The sequence below is a fragment of the Theropithecus gelada genome, chromosome 14 (assembly GCF_003255815.1).
Source record: "Theropithecus gelada isolate Dixy chromosome 14, Tgel_1.0, whole genome shotgun sequence".
Classification (NCBI taxonomy): domain Eukaryota; kingdom Metazoa; phylum Chordata; class Mammalia; order Primates; family Cercopithecidae; genus Theropithecus; species Theropithecus gelada.
This window is the reverse complement of record NC_037682.1, coordinates 116490016-116503802: the sequence shown is the minus strand read 5'-3', so window position 1 is coordinate 116503802 and position 13787 is coordinate 116490016. Positions and strand designations below refer to the sequence as shown.

The following is a 13787-nucleotide window of genomic DNA, read 5'->3' as shown; positions in this document are numbered from 1 at the left end:
GATGACAACAGGTGAGCCTCAGTTCCCTCTGCAAAAATAGTACCCACCTCATATGTGAGCATGTGCGAAATGAGACAGTGACACACCAAGCACAGGGCCCCCACATAGATGGGGAACCACAGATGCTCCTCCTTACCCCGTGAAATGAAGGTAATGAATGGATGGGCAGCTACCTCTTCATGGTCTCAGGAGAAATCAGTCTCCTGCCCCACCCACCCCCCCATCCCCTGCCACCTTCACCATCCATCCTGGAGCTTGGGGGCTTAACTGGAGAGTGCCTCTCCATCACTTCACCCTCTTCACCTTGAATCATACATTCATCCTTCATCCTTTCTCTCTCTTTGTTGTTGTTGTTGACGAAGTCTCGCTCTGTCGCCCAGGCTGGAGTGCAGTGGCGCAATCTCAGCTCACTGCAACCTCCGCCTCCGGGGTTCAAGCGATTCTCCTGCCTCAGCCTCCTGAGTAACTGGGATTGTAGGCACGCACCACCATGCCTAGCTAATTTTTGTATTTTTAGTAGAGACAGGGTTTCACCACGTTGGTCAGGCTGGTCTCGAACTCCTGACCTTGTGGTGGGCCCGCCTTGGCCTCCCAAAGTGCTGGGATTACAGGTGTGAGACACCGCGCCAGGCCCATCCTTTCTCTTAATCAGTCTTGTTGGGTGCCTGTTATGGCCAGGAACGATTCAAGGTATTGGGATTGAAAGAAGAATGGCATTCAATGGTTCACTTGGATAGATAGACTAATAATTGTGTTTGAGTCTTGTGATGGTCTACAGGTAAAGGAATGCAGCAGCATAGGGATCGGGGAGGCAGGGAAGGCCTGTGAGGAGGAAGTCACAGAGGAGATAGATGAGCAAGGGCTGCCCAGGCTGAGGACAGTCCAGATAAGCAGCATGTGCAAAGGCATTGAGGCATAAAAGTACACAGAGTATTCGTCAGGGGAGATTGAGCAATCCGGCGTACTTGGGGTATCAGCTGTAGGAGTGTGCCTGTGCATCTGAGTGTCTGTATTTACAGGGATGGGGAGCAGCTGCAGGGTGAGAGATGAAGTTAGAAAAGTAGACCAGGGTTGAACTGTGGAGCTCATGGTCAGCCAGGCCAAGAAAGCTGAACTTCAACCTGTGGATAGCAAAGAACCACTGGAGGTGGTCCAGCATGGGGATGGCATGGATGCATATCACAGCAGCATTAATTAGGCTCCAGCTATTGCAAGCACAGTGCTAGGCTCCTCCGGATACAGGAGGCTCTCCTTGGCTAGCTCTGTTGATAAATGAGTCTAACAAGGTATTTTCCTCTTTGATTCATGCAACTATCCCTGGAGAAATGGCTAGCTTTGGAGCAATTTTTCCTCTCTGAAGAGCCAGCTTGGCTGGCTAACTGTGAAGGCAAGAGGAGGGGATCCTATACCATCACAACACTCCCCCACAGCCAGGGATGCTGGGAGCAGCGCTTGGAAGCCCTTCAGAACCTCCTTATAAGCCTCCCAGTTCTCCCTGTGAGGATTTGAGAAGAACCTGAGAATGGGTAATGGTGGAAGGGACACGCACCACAGAGAAAGAAAAAAGAGGGAAACCTTTTCGGGCCGGACAAGGATTTGGAACTGCATTTCAGTGGATGGAGAAAGGAGATTTGGGTGGTGGCAGCCACCCTGCAGCTTCCAAACTCTGCTCAAAGCCTCGTGCCCTGCTTGCAGCAGGAAAGGGTCTCTCTCTTTCCATCTCTTCTCTCTCCTGCCTCCCATCCCTCCTTCCCAGCTACTCTCCAGAAAGGTTTATGGAGAAGACTCCAAATAGCCCCCTCTCCTGCAGGCATAGTCACACCAACTGAAAGGAGATTTAATTAGCAAAATCTCGTTAGGCAAACGAAATTATCCGTAAGACAATACTCTTCTGGACAGGGGGTATGATTAAACAAAGCCATTAATTGAGAGAGTCGCCTTGGCAGCTCCCCGATGCATTCATCGCTGGGCCCGCTCCACTCGGCCTCCTTGGGCCAGGGGAGCAGACTCTTTGCCTCCTCCCCTGCCTGGTCCACCCCCTCCCCACTCCATCTCACTCTTCTGGGGTGCCTCCAGTTGGGGCTGCAGACCTCGGCATCTCATCAATCGGCCTCTCTGCCGCCAGATTCCTGCTAAAGTGCCTTGATTGCATAATGTCTATTTGCATAATGTAAATTGCAATCTCCTAGCTCAGGAGGCAGGAATCACAGAACAGCCATTATTTTTTACCACTCCACAAAAATTCCACATTTAGAAAGCAGATTTGCAGCTTGGAAAGCCTGAATCTGAATCCTCCAGAAACGCCATTAAATCACACCAATTAAGCCGGACCAGCGAAAAGCCCCTGTCACTGCTCTCTGCACACTCAAGGACTACCAGCCTAGATGGAGGCCATGAGCACCTGGAGGCTGGGGCCACGGAGCTGGGAGCAAAGCTGGAAGAGGCAGGAAATTCTGTTTTCTAAACCTTAGCACACACCCTTCGAGCATAGGTTCCCATCAAGATCTGGTCGAGTGGGGTGGATCGAGTCTGTTGTTTTTGCGCTCGTTGCCTCATTTCCTGTGGGCACACGGTCTGACTGTCTGTAGATGCAATCTACGGAGAAGAGAGTATGTGAAGAAGAAGCCTCCACCTTTCCCAAAGGTAATGGGAAGATCCAAAGTGTTTCACATGGGGTAAAACATCCACCCTTTTAGTGGTTCTTTAATGACCTTTTCTGTCTCCTTTCAAGTCCCCTCCAGCCCACTGAAAGAAAAAATGAAGACAAATCCTACTCAGGCCAGAATGGCCCGGCTGGTTTCTGAGCTCTTTTTGAGAGCTGTTTCCTTACGGGTCACTGGGGTGAGGGGTGAGTTACAAGGTCTCTGGAAAGGGGGCATTCCCTTGGACAGCCAGCCAGGATCCCAGCTTCTCTGCAGCAGTATACCTGGCTAGTGTTTTGCCTCTTTATTGCTCATTCAATATTCATTTGTCAAAGGGCAAGATGCTAATGTGTATTATTAAAATATCAATAGTTTATGAGTGAACTTTTATGGAGAGTACAGTTAAAGGCAAGATTCTTTTTTTTTTTTTTTTTTTTTTTTTTTTTGAGACGGAGTCTCACTGTGTCTCCCAGGCTGGAGTGCAGTGGCGCGATCTCGGCTCACTGCAAGCTCCGCCCCCCGGGTTCACGCCATTCTCCCGCCTCAGCCTCCCGAGTAGCTGGGACTACAGGCGCCCGCCACCACGCCCGGCTAGTTTTTTTTTTTTTTTTTTTTTGTTTTTTTGTTGGAGGGGGGGTTCCCCCGTTTTCCCGGATGGTCTCGATCTCCTGACCTCGTGATCCGCCCGCCTCGGCCTCCCAAAGTGCTGGGATTACAGGCTTGAGCCACCGCGCCCGGCCCACTTTTTATTTATTTACCGGGTGAGTGATGGCTGGAGCCTTAGTGAGTACCTATTGTATGCCAAGAATGGCTGCAGATACGTGCACATGCTGGATCGCAGTGAGTCCTCACAGCAGTCCTGAGAAGTATATACAACCCCATTTCCATTCCAGCGATGAGGAAGCCAAAGGCCAAAGAGATGTGCCCAGGATCACAGGGGTGCTAAGGCTGGGCTTCAAACCTGATCTTTGTACTTCAAATCCGACATTCTTTCCCAAGCTGGAGCCTTGAAAATCTAAATGATCTTTATGTCTGTTTCCATCTGTTTCCTTCACGTACCCAAATTAAATGTTAGCTTCCTGACCTAAGTTTCACAAAAGGGGACAGAACAGGAAACCATTCCGTACTTTCACCTAGACTCAACTCTATAAAGTAGGCCCACTTAGATATATCTAAACAAGTTCCCAAAATCTTATCTGCACATTTAGAATCTTAGAAATGAAGGTAACACTGGGGATGATGCCATCAGAATTTCCATTTACAGAGGAGTAAACTGAGTATCACACAAGAGAACAGGATAAGTCTCAAGTATAGAGAATCCTCAGTTGAATTTCAACTCTGTTACTTCCTAGGGTATTCCTCTTGTTCTCTAAGCCTCCTCTCCTCTTCTGTAATAGAGATAATAACAGCATCCCATAACATAGTGTGAGGGTTCAGTGAGAGAACGCACCGTTAAGTGCTTAGCATAATGCCTAGTATGTAGTAAGTATTCAATAAGTGGAAGAATCCAAGACTCTCCCTCCAAACTCCAGCACTTTTTATCAAGACCAAGTCCCCTCACCCCTCTCGTCCCTGCCCCCTCCCCTTCGGTGTTAGCGATTCTCAGATCTCAGCCCTTTGGGGATACGGGCTGGTTGTTTCTCCTCTTTGGTAGTTTGGGCTTTTTTCTATCCCCTTAAGTCACAACAAGGCACCCAGGACACTCAGATCCTCTTCCAGGATTTAGCTGCATCTGGGTCAGAAAAATGGCAAAGGAAAGAAACTATAGTTCTTGAAGGGCACAGCCTCCCCAGGACATAATATGTGGCAGACGGTAAGGAAGGAGAGCAGGGGATGTGAGGTCAGCGAGGAGGGGCTGCCCCGAATTCCCCAGCTACAGCACAGCCCCTTAGAGCATCTTACATCCTAATCTTTGTGTGAAGCCTACCCCAGCTTGGAAGTCCATGGGGATGGCGGTCCAGGGAGCCCTGGATGTGAATGAAGGGCTCAAGGCTTGTGGAGTCCTAGCTCACAGTCTAGGACTCCTCCAGACCTGACACTTGAAGATGTGGGTCACAGACCCAACTCAGTCTTGCTGAGATGGACCCTGAGGTCGAAGTTTCTACCAGCTGCAGGACCTGCTAACATCAGCATGGCCTGCCCAGGAGGAATCCTTGCCTGGCCTCCGCGGGCCCTTTTGACTCAAACATTCTGTGAATTAAGGGATAGTTTAATTTATCTAAGGCAGGGGGTTCTTTAGCCTGTCTTTCTAGGGTGAACAAATCACCCCCAAAGAAGGGTTCCTTTTATTCTTTCTGGGAAATAGATGAGGCTGTGCTATGCCAGACCACTAACTTGATGAGTACTAATTGTGGTAGACTGTATTCTCTAAAGACAACTGCAACAAGATACATCCTATTCCTTATGCTGTTCTTTCAATGTGATGTTGATACTCCTTGGAGAGATGGAGTTGGGGGGGGTATTTATGTTCCCTTCTCTTAAACCTAGGTGAACCTTTGCAACTGCCTCAGTTGAGAGAATGCAGTGGCTGTGATGCTGCTTGCCTTCGAAGGGCAGGTAATAAAAGGCAACACAGCTTCCACTTGCCTTTTGCTGTCTCTTGAATGCTCACTCTTGGAATCAAGCCGCCATATTGTGAGGAAGCTCAGGCTACATGGAGCTGTCACATGGGTCTGGCCAAGACAGTCCAGCCAATCTCTCAGCCAACAGCTAGCATCAAAGCCCAGAATGATGACAGAACAAGCCTTTGGATGATTCCAGCATCTAGCTTTTGAGTTGCCCCCACTGAGATTCCATGGTGGCACCTCATGGCACAGAAACAAGCTGCCCCACCATGCCCTTTCTGAATTCCTGACCTGCAGAATAAATGATGTTAAGCCATTCTGTTATGGGTGATTTGTTACATAGCCTAGAAATGGGACACCACTGGAATTAACTTGGAATATTTGCTGTTTCCCTCTCAAATCCAGCCTTCACTGGCCTTGTCTCTGAAACTTCAGACTTTTAGACTCTTCCCTCCTCAACTGGTCCCTATCACCCTGAGCCTGCCTCCCCCTCTGCTCTTCTTCCTTTCACTCCAAAAGGTAGGATCCCCATGTCTGAGGCCACCCTGGTAAACCACTCCCTGAAAGGTCATTTGAATCTTTCCATTTCAGAGCCCTGAGACCTGAAGAAACCTGTGTTTCCTGGTTCCTCTCTGTAGGCCCAAGACTGTGTCCCTGCCAGGGAGCTTTCCTGGGTGTGGTGGCCAGAGCCAAGGTGCCCAGCTGCCCTCAGGGATCGGGGGGATGCGCAGGCCTATTTCCCCCCACGCTCTCAGCGCTCATTAAGGTTCACGCTCAGCTTGCTCCTCATACTTGACTTATGAGGTCCCTCTAACCTCCGATGCGAGGAGACATCGATTCTCACAAAGGTCATTATCTTCTAGTCTGCCCCTCCGCCCACCCCCGCCCTACCTCCTAGGCAGGCTTTCCTGGAACAGGATGGAGGAAGGTACCCTTCCCCCTAAACCCTGGCCTGGAGATCTGACGGCTCCTCAGCAGGGCTGCAGAGGAGGTGCCCTGGGAGCCCAGGCCCGTCAATCACAGAGGCGACCGGCGCTGAATCGCAGGCCATTAGGCGGGAGGGCCGGCGCCCTGCTCACTCACCAGGCAGCCATCGGCAGGATGTTAGCCGATCACAGGGCGGCCATTCTTATGATTTATTCAAATACTCATTACAGTCAATCTATTTTTACACAGAGGTGAAGATGTGCGCTGATAACGGTTAATCATTTATAATTCCATGGACTGGTTGGAAGCCAATGTACTATCAAAGTCGTGGCGGCAGCAGCTCAGCCTCAGGTAGCCCCATAAGGAGGGTGGGGAAACTGCCCGCCCAGGGCAACTCAGTCATCCAAGTAACCCTTACTAAAGAGCGAGTAGGCTGAGGGTGCAGTGGGCAGACTGAGAAGTAGGAATCCTGGACTTTACCCGCCAGGAGCTCACGGCCTCGCTGGAGAGGGCATGGTAATGTGACAGCCAGAGGTGGGGACGGACGCAGGGGACACAGGCAGGGGCAGCGTGTGTGAATGCTGCGGAATTTCAGACAGGGAAGAGATCGCTTCCAGCTGGCATTACCAAGGAAGGCTCCATGGAGGAGGCTGGACTTAGGCCGGGTCCCACAGGTGGGTAGACTTTTGCCAAGTGGGGAGAACCAATATGAGCAAATAAGCCTAAGTAAGAGGTCAAGCTTTTACTGGGCTGATGGAAGGGAAGCGGTCAGCAGCATTTCCTTTTCCCTCCCTCATGCCTCCCCAGAAATAACCAGATGTAAAAGCAAGTGCAGGCTATAAACTTGGCCCAGTTTGAGGACTGATGTTGCCACTTCCTCCCCTCACTGCCTCCCAAGCTTAGCCCACAGGCGATAGTGGCTGGGGTCTGGGTCGGCCTTGCAGACTCAACAGCTTCCTTCTCTGGCACTCATGACACATGTAACACATCGAGTCCACCTTAATGCACAATCAATATAGTCTAATTAAATAGGATGTCATATTACAGGGCCTCTTTGTCACATTCAGACATAATCTAATTAGAGTTCCACTGTATTTTATATTCTGACTAGCTCTTTGTTGAGTGTTTCTCTTGCACAATGCATGGCTGTTAAAGATCAGGTTCAGGGCTGGTCTTTAACCCCTAACCTTATTGAGTCAGCATGGAAAACGCCAATCAAAGTTACTTACAGTTCACAGCCCCTTTTCCAGTGAGCGGCATGGAGGATAGAAAGCCTCAGAAGTCCTGCTCCAGACTTCACCTGCCAATGAAAGAAAACATCTTTATAGACTGTGTAAGATGCTGCAGAAGTGAAAGCCAGGGTGGGGATGGGGGTAAACCCAGAGGTGGGTTTGGCTCAGGAAAAAGGCCAGGGCTGGCAGCATGTGCCCGCAGTGCTGAGTGAGAAAGCTTCCTAGCAAGGGACTCCTGGTGCAAAACCATTATTGTTTAGAGACCTAATCAGGGCAGTGAGAGGTTCACGCCCTCCTCTACCTGCTTGGTGCCTCCATTTCTTAGGACTTGTATTTCCCTTCCCTATAGGGCTACCAGAGGAGAGAAAAGGCTCATGGTTGTCAAGTGCCCTGAGCTGACCAAGGTAATAATCATTTACGGGTGCCTCCTACCTATTGGAATACCCCATGCAGGGGAACAGAGCAGAAAGGCTCCTATGAAACTTTGCAATCTAGACAGGGAAGGCTGCAAAAGGCAAGCAAACAACAACACTGACCCTGTTGTCTCCTGCAGGAATATGAAAGTCTTGCTGCAGATGAGAACTTGCAAGTAAAGGTGAAGAGTCCAATAGGGCAGGAAGAAAAATGTGCATGGAGAAGAATGATGGGGCAGGACAGGAAAGATAAAAAAGTCTGCCTGCTTTTAATTCTCTTTCTGGAGTAAAACAATTTTGTAAAAATAAAAATCGTCAACACATATTTATCAGTTGTCTGCTCTGTGATCCACACATGCTGAAGCAGCACAAATAAAATCTATGGGTTCTGTTATAAAAGCACTGCCTCCACATTGCTGGGGAAGGGAGATCACCCACATAAAAGAACCCCCAATAAGGCCAGACTGTATACAAAGTTGTGCTAAAGTGTACAGAAGCGATGCCTATTCTCTCTCCACAGAGACACGAAGTCTGCAAGAGTTGCGGCACTCAAGGGGTTTTCATGAGGAGGTGGAATTTGAATGGTGTCTTGGTGGACCGGACAGACAAGAATTGGCTGGTGGGAGGGAGGGAGAGGGCATTCCAAAGAAGGGGGCTATCTGAGCAAGGGCCAAGGGGCAGAAGAGCATGGATGGTCCTGGGATGATGCAGAGACTTGTCTGCCTGAAAGACACTAGAGGAGAGAATAATGCCAGCTCAGCAAGGTGGGGCCAGAGCATTCGGAGGTTTCAGTGTCAGGCAATAGAGGGCAGGCTAGCCTGTGGGATCACAGAGACATGGAAGGTTGTTCAACAAGGACTTGACATAATGTAAACCCTCACATGTCCCCGCCCTCTTTAGTACTTTCCCTTTAATTAAGACAAGCAAGCCTTTTTGGAAGAAGGTGGAATTTCAGTTAGAAGATTCAGGGATGGGGTGTAGTGAGATGTGCTGAGGAAACCAAATTGACTCTCTTGTTCATGATGACTTCCTTGAGGCAAAGGCACTTCCTCCGGGGCTGTCTCCTTACACCTGCATGATCAAGACTCATAGCTCATGGATATGCCTCAGAGGCAGGACCAGACCACTGGACTACAAACCATTGAGGAAAAGGACCATGTCTTCTGCATCTTTATATCCCCAGAACCTAGCAGAGTGCCCAGGATGTGCTGGGTTCTCAATAAATATCTGCTGAAATGTTGAATGGTGGACTCTTATCATTCCAACCAGAGGCCACCACCAGCACCTCAGAACCAACCCTCGCCTGGCAATGGGTTCCAACTTGTATTATTCTAAACTACTTACATATTACTACTGAGCATGATATGAACTTGGCACATGAAGTCTCTAGATTGAATTACATGGAGCTGTATGTTCTATCCCTGCCCTCTGGGACTGTCCGTCTGAGACACCTGTGACTTGAAAGAAGATATGGCAGACTTTCCAGGTGCACATGATGCAAAGCTGAGAAAAGCAGCTACTGTGCTGGAGGGATAGATTCAAGATTGTTAGAAAACTTTCAGCAAGCTGAAAGAACAGGCCAAAAGTGAAAAGTCCATTTTTCCTTTACTGGCTTTTATTTCTTTCACAGTAACATCATGACAACTACAAATGAAATAATTTTGAAAATAAAGAAAAAATGCCCATAATCTCATTACTCTAAACCATAAAATTAGTATATCCTTCATCCACATGCAAACCCACTTTTTTTTTTTTTACAGACTCTTTTGTAGAAAAGATTTGACAGGAATATATATACCAAATCCCACTCTTACATTTAAAACATGTATTGAAAAAAAAAAAAAAAACCAGAATGGGGTGACCCAGTTTGAAAAAAAAAAAAAAAAAAAAAAAAAACTTGGATTATTTTATTTAAATCCAAGCTCAAAACGAGCCAGGGTGTGATATTGTTGCCAAACTCACTAAATGTGATCATAGCTTGCAGTAATAGCCATATGGTACCCAACTGAGGGTTGAATGATCTCCTCCACTCTGAACTTACCAGTTTGTATTAGTTCTATATGTAGTTTTAGCATATTTTAAGAACTTTGACAATGATAAGTAGAAAAGAGAGGAGAGAGAAGATGTCTAGTGGTTAAATTGTGGGTTAGAAGTCTAGTGGTTCAAAGGATAGGCTCTGGAATCACACTGGACAGGTTTCGATTCTGGTTTGACCATGGGCAAATTACTTAATGCCCCCATGCCTGTTTTTCATCTATAAAATAGGGCTAATGCTAACTCCTCCTCTGAGGGTGGCGGTGAGGATGAATTACTTAATATACTGGAAGGTTCTTAGAACACTGCCTCACACAAAATAAACACTCGCTGAATGTTAGCTATCTTTCCTGTTGTGGCTGTTTTCAGTATTTATTAGGAGGCCATGAGGCAGAAGATAATGGAGAAAAAACTAGAGATGTATCTTCCTTGTCCCTTTCAACCACTGGTCCTTGCTCTAGTGACTAAAGCAATACAATCCTTCTCCCACATGGTATTCCTCCAAATATTTGAAGAAACTATGTGAGACGGGGACTGTGTTGCTCTAGAGGATAGGATTAGGACTAACTTTAGATGTTAGCGGAAGCCAATCTGCAGTTCAACACAGGAAAGAATTCTCTGGCAATGAGAACCATCCAGAAATGAGCGAGGCTTCCTTGGAAGGTAGTGAACTCCCAACACTGAGAGGAGAATCCTGCACTGGGTGAGAAGCTGCTCAAAGCATGTTTCCCCGATTTGGGTTTCAGCCATCAGTAAAGTGTTGAACAGCATTTGAAGACTGATAGTGTTGACACACTTGTATTTTGATAAAATATTAATAGCATCTTCTCTCACCATCATTTCATGAAATAATTCAACTCCCCCAAAATAAAGAGTGCAAAATCTCACAATAAAGAGCCATCCTTTGAGAAATACAGCATCATTTTTCTCTCTCTCTGCACATGTACACCTGTGTGTGTAGGCACATGCAGTCTCTACACACTGTACTTATGTTTCACTCATCAGTATGCACCACTGAAAAGGTCTTCCTGGACTGGCACTACCCCATGGATGCCTGTTGGGGAACCATCCATGTGCCTGATGTTTTAGGGCCTTCCAAAGCCAGCTGTCTGTGATCCACGCAGGCAAATAATCATGGCGAAGCCTTTCAACTGTGCAATAATGCAACCAGAATTTGAACTCAGGCTTGTCTTACTCATCGTGAAAATAAAATGGAATCATAAATGAGATTGGCAATCCACATTTATAGATATGAGTGAATTTATGAAATGGTAAATGAGGAGGGAGTTGAATGGTCATGCTTATTTGGAAAAGAGGTGGGGAGAGGGATAGAAGAAAGCTTCCCATAGGAGGTAGCGTGATAGAACTTGTCTCTGCATCCTCAAGGATAGCTGTGCAGGCATCTATGAAGTATACCCAGGTAAAGAGGAAGATGAGCTGGGGGTTTAGCAAAGCCATAGGTCTGACACAGAGAGCACCAGACCGGAGGCCAGCCAGACACGGGTGCATGCCCTGACTCCGTTATTAACTTACTGTTTGATCTTGGAAAAGGAACTTTAATCATTGTATGCCTCAGTTTCCTCATCTGCAAAGTGATAGAGTTAAACTACTAGATCTTTGAAAAAAAAAAAAACCACATCTGACAATCTCTGAGAGTGCCCAAACTAACCCTTCAGGGAGGGCGCTAAGTCTCTTGCTAGCACGGTATATCATTGAGGTTAAGAGTAAAGATGCTGGAGTCAGTTTCGGGTTCAAGCCAGACCCATCATTTACCTAACCTTAGCTTCTATGAACCTCAATTTTCTCATCTTTAAAAGCGTGCTAACAGCAGCACCTTTAAATGAGATGGTGCATGTACAGCATTTTGTGCAATGCCCAGGACATATTAATAACTTAATTAAGAAATGGCTGCAACTCAATAGGAAAAAAAGAGGCAAATCCAGAAGACTGAGGACTTCTGCATTCATCCTGCTGCCCATGACACGTTTTCCTATTCTTTCCCAAGCCAGACTTTGGGGATGGGGACCAAATTGTGACAACTCCTTCTTGAACACCAAGAGTCTCTCTGAATGCTCCTGTCCTCTGCAAAGCCCTCTGTAGGCCTATAAGCCAAGCTTCCAAAAGAGAAACAAAACTTGGGTGGAAAAATCTGACTGAGATAGGCCATTCCAGGAGCAAACACCTGATGGACCATTCGTCCCTCCAACAGCATATCTGCAGCTCCCACCATATCTCACTGAGTCCCTGCTCTGTTCCACCTCTATACCCTCATCTCCTGACAACGCTTTGCAGTTGCTTACACTTGTTCCATGAGGTTGTCAGTCAGGCACTGTGAACCCTGACCAGCAGGCTCTAAATGACACAATAGCCGCGTAATTAAATAGATATAATTACCTAGTGCTAACTTCTTGGCTCTGAGACTCTTATGTATCCAGTACTGAGGGTACTACACAGCTTTCCACAAAGTCCAGTGGGCCTGGATGCTAATTCCACACTAGTCCTCAGCCCCGTGGACCACAGGCAGTGCTGGGCACCCAGTTGCAAAGGACCTGGAAAGGGTCCCTCTGTGACACTCCTCAGGCCCTGCCCAGGCCAAGTCTCAACTCTTGGGCCTGGACCTGTCAGTATAAGTATGAACATGAAGTCCTCTTAGGAATGTTGGCACTGGTGGGTTAACCTTAATATTTATCCCATATGGGAGAAAGAACTGGACACACTTATGACCTTTCTATGCTAGGCAGAAGCAAGCAATTTACCCTACAAGCCTGGGATGGAGAGACTCACATACACTGAGTGGTGTGGGCTCACAGAGTGGCCTGGTCTCAGCAGAGGTACACCCTCGAGCATGAGGGTGGGCCTGCTCACAGGCAAGCCTCCCTAGCCCCATGGACATCCTCTGTGGTGCTAAAACACCAAGACCCAAGACTTGCTAATTCTCCCTCACAAGAATCACTGCTCTTCTACCCATCCCATTGGCATTGACCCAACTCTCCTTGTCTCCAGCCTCAATCTGTTTTTGCCCGTCCACCCTACCACCCCTGCCCTGGGAATCTTTCTAAAACACAATTTCAATCATGTCCACGTCTCCCTTAATACCCTTCCATGACTCCTCGTTGACTGGCAGAGGTCACCAACTAGCAGCCCCAAGGTTGACTCTTGCCTGTCCAGTGTTTTTATAAATTCTGCCAACATCTAAACCTTGTGAAATTTCACATTTAGAAATCTGGATTCCTAACTTTTCTCCAGAAATTGTATGGCCTAACCATGCCAATTCTGCATTTCCACATGTCGATCATTGGATGACGGAGAGTATCAGCGGCCTCCTTTTAACTGGGCACATGTCCTCCTGTTTGCCCCATAGAGAGAAGGCAGGTGTTGCCCCGGAAGTCTCGGGGCCAGACACCTAGAGGCTGATTGACACTGCCTGCTGAGCAGTATCGGGTTCAAGGTGATAGCGTGGGGGTGGTGGGGGCGTCGCATTATGTTCTCAGCTGTGCCGTACTCAGCTGCAGGCTGGAGGAGGAGGGCCAGGAAATGCCAGCACTGCTCCCACATGGACCCACCAAGTGTCCCTTCCTCTCACCTGGGCAACTCCTCCACTCCTAGTTGGGGAAGAGCTGGGGAAAGGTCTTACTGCAGTTTCCCAGGAATGCCAGTGGCCAGAAGGCAGGTGCTGAAGGCCTCCCTTCATTGCAGACACTTTCCCCACCCCCAACTCTGTAGCGGTTGCACCCCCTCCCTTTATTTCCATCCCACTCCTCCTATCAAAGCCCTAACAGCACATATTTTGTTAATTGTACAAACCTAATGGGGGAATGCATTGGCAAAAAAGGGTAATGGCCATCAGACCAGCAATAAAACAAAATTAATGGCCCATAGGAAGAAATCATGTCCACTTAATCCTGGCTCTGAAACTCTAATAGAATAATGGAATGCCAACCGAGGGTTTTTTCTCTCTATGCAGATTGCTTACAC

The 13787-nt window shown here is 47.8% G+C and overlaps 1 protein-coding gene across 4 annotated transcripts in view; it reads right to left on the bottom strand.

The window, feature by feature from the left end:
- PKNOX2 (PBX/knotted 1 homeobox 2) overlaps nt 1–13787 on the bottom strand; it is a 268399-nt gene that overhangs the window by 191129 nt on the left and 63483 nt on the right. For 2 of the 4 annotated variants that reach the window (XM_025358003.1, XM_025358005.1), the window contains exon 2: nt 7363–7433. The exons of 1 other annotated variant lie outside the window; for it this stretch is intronic. The gene's annotated coding sequence lies outside the window, so the exon portion shown is untranslated. Of the gene's footprint in view, nt 1–2478; nt 2596–7362; nt 7442–13787 lie in introns of those variants that run through there. One more of the 4 variants, XM_025358004.1, reaches the window with a different exon arrangement.